We start from the raw sequence: 13,167 nt of genomic DNA on the forward strand, positions 1-13,167 counted from the left end.
AAGAAAAAAAAGCTGCGTTTGCTTCTTGATCTTGGGTCCGTGGGGAGGCTGACAATGGCTGCCTTTATCTTAACTTGTACTTTGATTTTGCTCCTTTCCTTCCAGATTTCCCTGGCCACTTCGGCCCCTTTCTCATGGTTCTTGCCAGAAGATGCCGTAGACTTGTGGCAGGTTTTCATGGCTCAGTGGCCCTGCTTTAGGTCAATACTATTTGGCTGAACATTTACCTATAAGGGATGGGTAATTTGGGGTGTTTAATTAGAAACTATTAAGTTTTCTCTATTGCACACTAATTCTATTTTTTTAAAAGATTTATTTATTTATGCATACAAGAGCTGGGGTACAGGCCAGAGATGCGGGAGGGTGAGAGGATCCACCAGAGACAGAGTGGGGAACAGAACAGGCAGACTGACCGAAATACACTGCTGAGGGGAGCAGCAAGCGAGACAGGAGAGGTCTGCTTGCCATGTGGGTTTCTCCCTGGCAAGCCGGGGATGCACTGGGGAGGCTGTGGACTGCCCCATAGCACGGCGCTTAACCCCTTGTGCCACCAGGGAGGCCCTGCACACTAATTCTATTAAAGTTCTTTTCTATTGAAGGTCTCACACACTAAGGGTATGCTTTGTCTTTATGTGGTGGATGGTAGAACACATTCAGAGTGAGCAAAGTTTGGGGTTTCTGGGGTGGCCCTCATTCTGCCTGCTAACAGGACGAAAAGTATGTAGGCATAAATTTGGAGGAACTAGGCGAGGCTAAATTGTTCTCTGTAGTTAAGGGGAGAAGATTTCTAGTCTTAGGAGCTGGAAGGCTGGAGCCAGTTAAATTGAGTGAAAGTAGATAAGAATGTGGGAAAGACCATGGGGCTGAGAGAAAAGAGTTGGGATCAACCATTTTAATAAGACTCTTGAGTGGAAATGTAACAGGGTGGTCCCCAGGAAAGGGGGAGGTTCCAAATGCAGCTCTTCGTGATATTAAGAGCCATTTTTAAATTACAATTGGCAATGATGATGAGTTCATTATAGTGAGGACAGATTTGAAATCTTTTAAGATTGGCAAAGAAAAACTTCTCTGAGTCCAGGGAGATTAGAGTTTGTAGAAGGCTGAATTGTGGCTCTCCAAAAATACATCCATGTCCTTAACCCCTGAAACATGTGAATGTGAACTTATTTGGCAAAATGGTCTTTGCAGATGTATTAAGGATATTAGAATGTGGAGATCACCCACCAGATTTTCTGGGTGGGCATTAAATTCCAGTGACAAAGTATCCTTAGAAAAGCAGAGCGAGATTAGAGACAGAAGACAGATGTGGGGGAGCAAGATTTTCAACCCCAAAATATGTTTCTGGGCATAAGGATTAATCTGAGTTGGTTATTTTTAAGAAAGAGCAGACCCAGGAAATGCTCTGCAAATTAAGTAGAAGTTACACTTTTGTAAGAGACATTTACATGTATAAGGGAAAATCTTCATTTGTAAGGGTGTCTTCCTCCCTGAACCAGGAAAGGGGGGAAGACCAAATCTCTAAAAGCTCTTATCAATGGAGAAGGATGAGAATAATTTGCATAACAACCATAACCCTGTTTACTGTGCTTTCCCAGCGACCTTCCATAACGGACTCCCTGCCCCAATTTCTTTTTGCTGTAGCTGAATATATTTAAGGTGATGGTCCAGACCATTTTGGAGGTGTACTTGGGAGGGATACATGCTTTTAAGCCTCTGTTTGTTTGTTTTTTTCCTTACTAATCTGTCTTCTATTACAGGGTGTGTCTCAGTCAAGAACTAAGAAGGGGGACCTCCCTGGTGGCGCAAGGGGTTAAGACGCAACCTCTGAAGCCGTCTGCAGCCTCTGCAGCAGGAGTTCCACCCCCCGGCCAGCCAGGGAGCAACCCACATGGCGCAGCAGACCTCTCCTGTCTCACCCACTGCTCCCCTCAGCAGTGTGTTTCAGTCAGTCTGCCTGTTCTGTTCTCCGCTCTCTCTCTGGTGAATCCTCTCACTCCCCACACCTCTGGCCTGTACCCCAGTTCTTTAAAAAAAAAAAAGTTTAAAAAAAAAAAAAAGAACTAAGAAGAGAGATCACTTCTATTATTAGAGAGAAGATTATTTTTCCTCTACGCAGTCACACACAGGAGAAGGTGTGCCGATGGAGGGAGAGTTTGGAGTAATATTGCTTCTAGCAAGGAACACCAAGGAGAGATGGCAAGCACCTGATGGCCCGGCAGACACTTTGATTTGAGGTTTCTGGTCTCTGTTGTGGAGAAATCAGGGTATAGGCTGGATGCATGGGCGGGGTTGGGGGAGGGAGAATTCACCAGAGACAGAGTGGAGAACAGAAAAGGCAGATTTATTGAAAAACCCTGGAAGGGAACTGTGGGTGAGATATCGTAGGCGCCTGTAAGAAGGGCTTGAGGATCTCTTTTTGTACTCTCTTGGGCGCCAGTTATCTGCTGGGATGTCTGGCCTTGGGCATTTACCTTTGGCAGAGAATGTGTCCTGACCCTGCTTCCCCATTCCCCGAGCTCTGCAGGACCTGGTCAAGGTGATCTGGTCTTAGGGCCCAGTTCCCATGGCAACCTTATCTATTTCACTTATCCAAGCTTCCCAAACTTGCTGCTGGGCAGGGGGTGGGGCTTAGCTTTTAGCCTTATTAATGATCCCCCCATAGTCTCCAAACTGTGAGATCATAAATTTCTGTTGCTTGAAGCCAGGTTCGGGTCATTTGTTACAGCGGCCCCAGGAAATGAATACAGGCTTCCAGCAGTAAATTCAACAGTTGCAGGTGCAGCCATATGTAGAGCCAAGAGTTTGGGTCCTTGGGGATCCAAAGAGTGGAAAAGATCCTTTCTCTGTGTCCGGGAGAATGAGCTGGTGGTTGTTGGGCTTGTACACCCGTGTGTGCTTGTCTGACATTAGGGGAGGATTCATGGGCTGCCTAACCATCAACAATTCAAATCCTCAAATTTCCACAGCACTAGTACAGTGTTCTGGACACAGTGAGAGTGAAAAGACTTTTAAACAGCAGTCAAGGAGAAAGCAATCTATATTTGCTTGGTGGAAATAAAATTTTATTGCACTGTGAGCTGGGCTGGTCAATTCAGAGTGGGGAAAGGAAAATGGCCAAGTCTGCCACTATGTGATAAAGTGGTCAGCCCCCTGGAGACAGGCTTTTTTTTTTTTTTTTTAAATAGAGGCATGTTTATTTATTTATTTGTTTGTTTGTTTTGTTTATACAAGCACTGTGTACAGTCAGATGCATGGGAGGGTGAGAGAATTCACCAAAGCCAGAGCGGGGAGCAGAGCAGGCAGAAGGACCAAAGTACACTGCTGAGGGGAGCAGAGGGTGGCAGGAGAGGTCTGCGCGCCATGTGGGACCCTCCTCCGGTGGCCGGGGAGCAGCCGAGGATCGAACCAGCTCTGCAGAGGCCACAGGCAGCTTTGTAACCCAGCGCTCAACCGCTGCGCCACCGGGGAGGCCCTGGAGACAGGCTTGTTTTAAAGACACTGAGTGAAAATGACCATTGTGTGAGGCTAGAAAGAGGATATCAGCAAGTTTGATTTGGAAAGAGCAATGCCAGAGAATGTTATTCTACATAGATGCATATAGCCTCTTGTCTGTGGAACGTTGAATTGCAAAGTTCTTCTCTATTGGAAGCTTTTATTTAAAAGACTTATCATTCTACCTTATTATTCTCAAACCATTAGTTATGAAAATCCTATAATTTTCTTTAGAAATGTGTTTGTTTTATTTATTTAATTCATCTATAATTGACATAAGTTTCAGGTGTACAACAAAGATTTGTCTTTTGTATATACTGCAAAATGATCACCACAATAAGTTTAGTTATCATCCATCACCATACAGTTACAATTTTTTATTGTGATGAGAATTTTTAAGATCTACTCTCTTAGCAGCTTTCAAATATGCAGTATTAAGTATTATTAACTAATTATTAACTATAGTCACCATCTGCATGTGATATCTCCATGCCACTTACTTAATAACTGGAAGTTGTACCTTTTGACCATCTTTTTTTTTTAAAAGATTTATTTATTTATGCATACAGGAACTGGGGTACAGGCCAGAGGTGTGTGGGGGGGTGAGAGGATTCACCAGAGACAGAGTGGGGGAACAGAACAGACAGACTAACAAAATACACTGCTGAGGGAGTGTACCTCGGTCCTTCTGCCTGTTCTGCTCCCTGCTCTGGTGAATTCTCTCACCCTCCCGCACTTCTGACTGTACCCAGTGCTTGTATAAAAAAATAAATAAATCTATAAAAAAAAATTGTTCTTTAAAAAAAAAAATACACTGCAGAGGGGAACAGCGGGTGAGTCAGGAGAGGTCTGCTGCGCCATGTGGGTAGCTCCCTGGCCGGGGATTGAACTCGTGCTGCATTGGGTGCAGATAGCTTCATAGGTTGTGTCTTAACCCCTTGCACCACCAGGGAGGCCCCCTTTTGACCATCTTTATCCACTTTGCCCATTCTTGGCAACCACTCATCTGTTCTCTGTACTTATGAGCTTAGTTTTTGTTGTTTGTTTTAGATTCCACATATAAATGAGATGTTTCTCTATCTGATTTATCTCACTTAGCATAATGCCCTCAAGGTCCATCCATATTGTTGCAAATGACAAGATTTCCTTTTTTATGGTTGAATAAATATTCCAGGGTATTTGTGCGTCTGTGTGTGTGTGTGTGTGTGTGTGTGTGTGTATACTACAATTTCTGTATCCATTCATCTGATCGGCACTTAGGTTGTTTCCCTATCTTGACTATTGTAAATGTTGCAATGAACATATATCTTTTCAATTTAGTATTTTTGTTTTCTACCCATAAATAGAATTGCTGGATCACATGATATTTCTATAATTAATTTTTTGAGAATCCTCCATATTGTTTACCATAGTGACTCTAGCAATTTACATTCCCACCAAGAGTGGAGAAGGCTTCTTTTTTCTCCACATTCTCATCTTTTTGAAGCTAGCCATGCTAATGGGGGCATACAGTGAAATTTCACTGTGGTTTTTATTTACATGACCCTGATGATTAGTGATGTTCAACAGCTCCTTATGTACCTATTAGTCATTTACATGTCTTCTTTGGGAAAATGTCTATTCAGATCTGTCCATATTTTAATTGGATTGTTTGGTTTTTTGGCTATAAGTAATATCCGTTTTGTAATATATTTTGGTTATTATCCCCTTATTAGATAGACGGTTTGCAAATACTTTCTCTTACTCAGTAGGTTGCCTTTTCATTTTGATGATTTCCTTTGCTGTGCAGAAGCTTTTCAATTTGATACAGTTCCACTTGTTTATTTTTGCTTTTTTTTTTTTTTTTAAAGATTTATTTATTTATACAAGCACTGGGTACAGTCAGAAGCGTGGGAGGGTGAGAGAATTCACCAGAGCCAGAGCGGGAAGCAGAGCAGGCAGAAGGACCAAAGTACACTGCTGAGGGGAGCAGCGGGCGGCAGAAGTCTGCGCGCCATGTGGGACCCTCCTCCGGTGGCCGGGGAGTAGCCGGGGATCGAACCAGCGCTGCAGAGGCTGCGGGCAGCTTCGCAACCCAGCACTCAACTGCTGCGCCACCGGGGAGGCCCTATTTTTGCTTTTGGTGTCAAGTTGGAAGCGTTTTAAAACTTACTTTCCCTGGGCCTCCCCGGTGGCACAGCGGTTGAGCGCTGGGTTGCGAAGCTGCCTGCAGCCTCTGCGGCGCCGGTTCGATCCCGGCTGCTCCCCGGCCACCGGAGGAGGGTCCCATATGGCGCGCAGACCTCTCCTGCCGCCCGCTGCTCCCCTCAGCAGTGTACTTAAGTCCTTCTGTCTGCTCTGCTCCCTGCTCTGGCTCTGGTGAATTCTCTCACCCTCCGCGCCTCTGACTGTACCCAGTGCATGTATAAATAAACAAACAAATAAATAAAATAAATAAAACATGCCTCTATAAAAAAAAAAAAAAAAAAAAAAAAAACTTACTTTCCCTGGGGTCACCCTGGTGGTGTAGGGGTTAAAGTCTCAGTGCTATCAAGCTATCACCAGACACTGCGGCATGAGTGTGGCATGAGTGCGGCATGAGTTAGATCCCAGCCAGGGAGCTAACACACATGGCGCAGCAGACCTCTCCTGTCTCACCTGGTGCTCCCCTCAGCAGTGTACTTGGGTCAATCTACCTGCTCTGTTCCCCACTCTGTCTCTGATGAATACTCTCTCCCCCTGGCACCTCTGGCCTGTACCCCAGTTCTTGTATGCATAAATAAATAAATCTTTAAAAAAATTTTCCAAAGACTATAAAAATTAGCTTCACTACAAATTGTTTACCTCATCCATCTATTTATCTCAGAAAAACAAGATAGAGAAAATGATATCTTTTCAGTTCTTCTTTTCTCATCTCTTTTCCAACTTAAATGTAAGGTTGGAACCTTATATGTAAATCATCCTCCATCCCACATCCAAGTATATAAGATATATAGATTCTAATAGAAAGTTAAATTCTGCCTTATAATCCAAAACATTTCTTTTGTTCTTTTTCTTTTGCACTAAAGCAAAATCTGAAAGTATTATATCCATCAGTTTTGAAGCAGGGAAGCAGAGTATGTATGTTCTAGAAATGAAGCCTTTCACAAATGTGGGAAAAGTTGGGGAAGTGAGAGTCTGCCAAGGGAAGTCAGAGACCAGAGAGTCACTAGCTACTAGCAGAAGCATGGGTACAGTGGGACAAATCAGAGTTTGCAGGAAAGGTCAAGAAACCAAGTACATCCAGATGTCCAAGTGGGGCGGTGAAGGATTTTGTAGTGAGATTTTTTTTACACTTTATCTTAACCAAAAGGCTGAGAAGCGATGTAGTGAGTTGTTTTTTTTTTAAAGATTTATTTATTTATGCATGTAAGAACTGAGGTACAGGCCAGAGATGTGGAGGGGTGAGAGGATTCACCAGAGACCGAATAGATACAGAACAGGCAGACTTGTTAGGGGGAAAAGGCAGTCCCAAAGCAAATTCCATACAGGCTTTGTGGACTCCACCCCCACCCCAGGTCAAAGCCAAAGACACTGGGAACTCCAAATCCCATCACCACCAAAGGGAAGGTGGCTGGGACCTGAGGGTGGGGTTAAGCAGCCAGGTGGATACAAAAGGCAGACACGTGGGCTTTGGGGCTCTCTCCATTTTGGGGCCCTCGGCCAGCTCGCGGCGTCCGTCTAGCTCTGAGAGTGACTTTGGGGTTTCCAGGTCGTCGGATCGGGTAGGACGCATTAAAGACTTTATTTCCGGGCCTCCCCGGTGGCACAGCGGTTGAGCGCTGGGTTGCGAAGCTGCCTGCAGCCTCTGCGGCGCCGGTTCGATCCCGGCTGCTCCCCGGCCACCGGAGGAGGGTCCCATATGGCGCGCAGACCTCTCCTGCCGCCCGCTGCTCCCCTCAGCAGTGTACTTAAGTCCTTCTGTCTGCTCTGCTCCCTGCTCTGGCTCTGGTGAATTCTCTCACCCTCCCGCGCCTCTGACTGTACCCAGTGCATGTATAAATAAACAAACAAACAAATAAATAAAATAAATAAAACATGCCTCTATAAAAAAAAAAAAAAAAAAAAAAAGACTTTATTTCCCTATTTTCTCCCTGAGTTGTACATTTTCCTTATTTCTTTTTCTCTTGTAAATAAACCTTTTATTAACCCTTTTGCGTGTGTCTGTAGTAGAGTATTCATAAGTCCCTTTAAAGCGCGCGGGTGAGGACCCACAGCCAGGAACCCGTTTAATATCGGGGTTGCTCTATAACAGACTGACTGAAATACACTGCTGAGGGTGTTGTACAAATTCTGGCCTTTTACCCAGGCAGAGGAAGAACAAGCTGTACTTCAGGAATGGTGAGGTCAGGAAAAGTTTTATTACTCATGCATGAGGTCCCAGACTGGGCTAGCCCCCTAAGGTCTGAGCACTGGCTTAAAGACAAAGGGTTCCTTTTGTACACAACTGTCTTCATATTTGTTACATTGAAAGCATCATTTTTCAGTAGGCACAACCATTTGCTGCAAAGTCTCTAGACAAGGGGTGGGGGTGGGGGTGGAGGAGAGGACAGGCAAAGGGGGAAAGAGGCAGACAACCAGGATGGCCTTGGCGAGACAGACCAGCTTTGACTGGCTACCCGTCCCCTCTGAAGTGCAACTTTGTTTAGATAGGAGTGCTGAGGCCCTGGCCATTAATCTTTAAAGAAAAAGAGCTATAAGTAAGCAAGCTTGTTGATTATGCTTGCATTGGAGTGTTCGTTGCCCCTGGGCTGGAATTTCTGTTGGAATCTTTATTATATCCATTTGCTCAATAATATATTTTCTCATCAAGGGGAGCATTGGGAGAGAGGCGAGGTCTGCTGTTCCATGTGGGTCACCTCTCTGGCCGGGGATCAAACTCGTGCTGCAGTGGCTGCAGATAGCTTCACAGTAGTGCATCTTAACCCCTTGCACCACCAGGGAGGCCCCTGTAGTGAGATTTATGGGAAGCCGTGGCATCTTTGTTAAGTCCAGACTGTGTAGGGTTCTAGCCAAGCCCCTGGGTGTGGGCCCAAAGCACCTGCTGGCTAGCAGAGCTGATAGTAGGAAATGTGAGCTGGGGGAGTGGCTGTCAGTCATACCTAATGTGTATCTCTGAGTAAATTCCTCCTCTCTCTGCCTCTTGTTTCTTCACCTGGAAAATGGGCACCATTGTACTCAGTTGGCTTTTATATAATCCAAGCTATATAAATTGCTAAAACCGTGGTGGTTGTAAACCCCATTATTTCAAAGAATAATCTTCAGCTTGGCAAATGTTTGGAACACACATACAAAATAAATATTCAAAAGGAATTTGGAAGTGAATGAATTAATGAATGAACATGACATTAAGGGAAAAAATTTTAGGTGTTGGTGAGGGCACAATTTCAAATATGGAAACTTCCAGAAAACATATTTTAATTTTTATTTATTAGTATTATTATTTTTATATTTAAAGAGCAGGTTTATTGGCAAAGGGAACAGAAGAATAAAGGACACTTGCATAGACACAAGCGGGCACGAAGAACTGCCATTTTTTCTATAACCATTAAATTTCAATTTAAAAATTTTTTGCATGTATGTTGCAACAAGAGAATGCAATATAACTGATAGGGAGCACATTTTTAAATTAAAAGTCCTGAAATTGAGGCCTCCCCTGGTGGTGCAGCTGTTGAGCATTGGGTTGTGAGACTGCCCACAGCCTCTGTAGCGCCAGTTCAATCCCCGGCCACCGGCTAGGGTCCCACAAAAAAAAAAAAAGTCCTGAAATTGTAAAGTCACATTAGTTTTATTAAAAAATTGAGATATAATTGACACATATTAGTTTCAGGTGTACAACATAATGAGTCAATATTTGTGTATATTGCAAAATGATCACCACAGTAAGTCTAGTTAATGACATCCACTGTCACACATGGTTACAAAATTTTTTTCCTTGTGATGAGAACTTTTAAGATTTACTCCCTTAACTTTCAAATATGCAATACAGTATTAGTAACTATAATCACTGTGCTGCTTATTACAAACCAGGACTTATTTAATTATTAATCTTTTATAACTGGAAGGTTGTACTTTTTGATCCCTTTCACCCATTTCATGAAATTGTCAAATATTAGTTTCCTATAAGTTTTTTCCCCACATATTAGTGAGATCATATGGTATTTGTCTTTTTCTGTCTGACTTATTTCATTTAGCAGAATGTTCTCAATGTCCATCCATTTTGGTGCAAATGATAAGATTTCCTTGTTTTATTTAATGGTTTAATTGATGGCCACTTAGGTTGCTTTCATGTCTTGACTATTGTAACTAATGCTGCAATGAACAAGGGGTGCATATATCTTTTTGATTTAGTGTTTTCAGAGAACACATTTACTCCCAGAAAATCAGCACACCTGATAGAGCCTCATCAGTGGCGTGATAACCCAGAAATTTCCTTGTCTCTGCAGAGATTAGTTTAGAATAAGGAGAACATTAGCATCACCATCTTCTTCCTCATCATCATTTGCCTGAAGACCCAGAGTACACTGGAAGGAGGCACTGCTAACAGGGGAAGGATTAGTATTGACCTTTAGAGGATAATTTGGAAGCTTGGCTCATGACCTAGTAATTTGATTCCTATGAGTTCATTGAAAGGAAGTGCTCTGAATAAATGTAAAACTGCTGGAATCTTGCATTCTAGAGGTAAGAAGCTTCATCAGAAGGGGCTGCATCTTAGACCTCTCCTGTCTTGCCTGATACTCTGCTTAGCAGAGTATTTCAGTCAGTCTGCCTGTTCTGCTCCCCACTCTGTCTCTGGTGAATCCTCTCACCCCACCCCCACACCTCTGGCCTGCACCCCAGTTCTTGTATGCATAAGTAAATAAAAATAAATATTTAATTTTTAAAAAAGTGGCTGCATCTTATATTGAAGAAAGTATCTGTAAGAAACTTGATGGTGGGCCTCCCCGGTGGCGCAGTGGTTGAGCGCTGGGTTACGAAGCTGCCCGCAGCCTCTGCAGTGCCGGTTCGATCCCAGCCGCCGGGCGAGGGTCCCACATGGCACACAGACCTCTCCTGCGGCCTGCTGCTCCCCTCAGCAGTGTACTTCTTCTCTCTGCCTGCTCTGCTCTCCCCTCTGGCTCTGGTGAATTCTCTCACCCTCCCGCGCCTCTGTCTGTACCCAGTGCTTGTATAAATAAATCTTAAAAAAAAAAAAAAAAAAGAAGAAACTTGATGGTACATTCTAATTTGGGAGAACTTGGACCGGCATAAGGTAAACTAAGAGGGTTAACAAGAATTTATGGAGCTCCTTCTCCACAGGAAAGACTGAAACAGAGAAGGAGCTCCACAAATTTGGCAATAAACAAAACAGAGCAAATTCCAGCCCTCATGGGGGACAAAGGTAATACAGAATGAACCATACAATCAAAATGTCCGGTTAAGTACTATGAGGGAAAGTAAAACAGTGTTAGAATAAAGAATCATGTAGGTTATCATTTTTAGATAGGGTAGTGAAAGAAAACCTCTTTAAGAAGGTACTATTTGCTCAGAGACATGAATGAATGGAGAGAGGAAACTATGGTAACATTTGGGGGCAGAGAATTTTTTTGGGGGAGGAGAACAAATGCACAGGCTCCAAGATGACAAAGAACTTCCTTATTCAAGGGCCAACAGGGAGAGGTATAGCTATGCTACTGTAAGCAAGGGGACAGAGAGGTAGTAACTGGGGTGAACAGGGAGCCAGGTTAGGGACCACATTGCTTTTGGTTGGGTCAAGTCAGATTAGAAGCCAGTAGAAAGTTTTAACCTAGAGTGTGGCTTTTGCTGGTCTAAGTTTTGAAAGAATATTCATGAAGAGTAAATTACAGATGGGCAGGAGTAGAAGCAAGGAATTCAGTTAAGATCTATTGTAGCAGTCTTTATTTTTTTTTTTAAGATTTATTTTATTTTTACAAGAACGGGGGTACAGGCCAGAGGCATGGGAGGGTGAGAGAATTCACCAGAGACAGAGCGGGGAGCAGAACAGGCAGACAGACCGAAAACACTGCTGAGGGGAGCAGCAGGCAAGACAGGAGAGGTCTGCCACGCCATGAGGGTATCTCCCTGGCCAACCGGGAATCAAACCCGCATTGCAGAGGTTGCGGACAGCTTCACAGTGCTGCGCTCAACCCGCTGCACCACAGGGGAGGCCCCTAATGGAGCAGTCTTTAAAGGAGATTATCAGGAGACTGGAACCAGGTCAGGTTAGTGGTGGAGGAGGTCAGAGGTGGCCAGAGTCAAGATATACTCTGAAGGCAAAGTTGACAGGATTTGCTATCAAGTTAAATGTGTGGTGTGACACACAAGAGTCAAAAATGACTCCGAAGTGTTGCCCGAGCAAATGGAAAAATGGAGCTGCCATTTACTGAGATGGGCAATACCAGGGGAAAAACAGGCTTGGGGGGTAATGCAAAATTTAATTTTGGAAAGGTTAAGTTTGAGATGATATTAAACATCCAAGTGAGGTTGTTGAGTAGCGATTGGGTACCTGAGCCTGGAGGGTAGGGAAGAAGATAGAGCTTGAGTGTCATTCGTGTATACAGGGTGCTGAAATCCATTAGACTGGATGAGGTCATCCAGGAGAAGGTAAAGATAGAAAAGAAATCTCAAATCTGAGTCCTGGGACACCTCCAAGTTTAGAGGTCAGGAAGAGGAGAATGTGCCAGGATGCTGAGAATGGCCAATGGCTAGTATGGAAGGAAGATAACCAGGAGAATCTAATGTACTGGAAGTCAAAAGAAGAAAATGTTTCAAGGAAGAGCTGATTGTCTGGGATTTGGGAGGGATTAAATAATAAAATAGGAGGCATTTGGAATTTCCGGGGCTACTAGAGTAAAGGAATGAAGACTTTAGATTCAGAGAAAAGAGAGAAGACATGGGGAGGCCATTGGAGGAAGCCGAAGTTCCCAGAAGAAACATGACAGGATGTCAAGGTCCATGAAGGAACATTATGAATGAGAAGTCCCAATGTGGAGAAGAGTCAACAACTTTCCAGGAGCAATAATACCTGGTGTGAACTTGAAATTGTCTCCTGTTGTGCTGTGATTGGCTTTCATTTTCTCCAAACTTCAATGAAAGTTAGCTACACATGGCTGCCATGCTCTTTGGGCAGATGAAGAAAGATGGACAAAGTTATGTTGAAAGGGGACATCTGTCCAGCAAGGTGAAATGCTTGGAGTGATAAATAGGAAAACGGAGTGAGAGGCGACCAGGAGAAATGGAACCCTTCTGAATTCCAGATCGTGGGGGAGGACTGGACTTCCCTTGGTTTGCGATATGGAGTTGTTAGCATTTTGTTTTGATATTTAGATATTAAACATTAGTTAGATTATAAAGATACTTTATTTAGATATGTGCAGGCTACAGGACTGGGGTTACCTGAATAACAAAAGTAAACTGAAAATTGTGCAGGAATGTAGATATATCATTGTCCTGATGGTAGAATGCATGCTTCAGAAAGGTAAGGATGATAGCTTCTTTCTTGGTTATGTAACCCAAAAGATGTGCATTGATGTTCTCATTGTCTTCTCTAACAGCCTAGTTGGACAGCCAGTTCTCTTTAAGTGTGTGCATTATTAATTTTTTTTAAAGATTTATTTATGCATACAAGAGCTGGGGTATAGGCCAGAGGGGTGGGGG

This window comes from Talpa occidentalis, unplaced genomic scaffold (assembly GCF_014898055.3).
Source record: "Talpa occidentalis isolate TD23 unplaced genomic scaffold, MPIMG_talOcc4v2.1 talOcc4.15, whole genome shotgun sequence".
In the NCBI taxonomy this organism is placed as follows: Eukaryota; Metazoa; Chordata; class Mammalia; order Eulipotyphla; family Talpidae; genus Talpa; species Talpa occidentalis.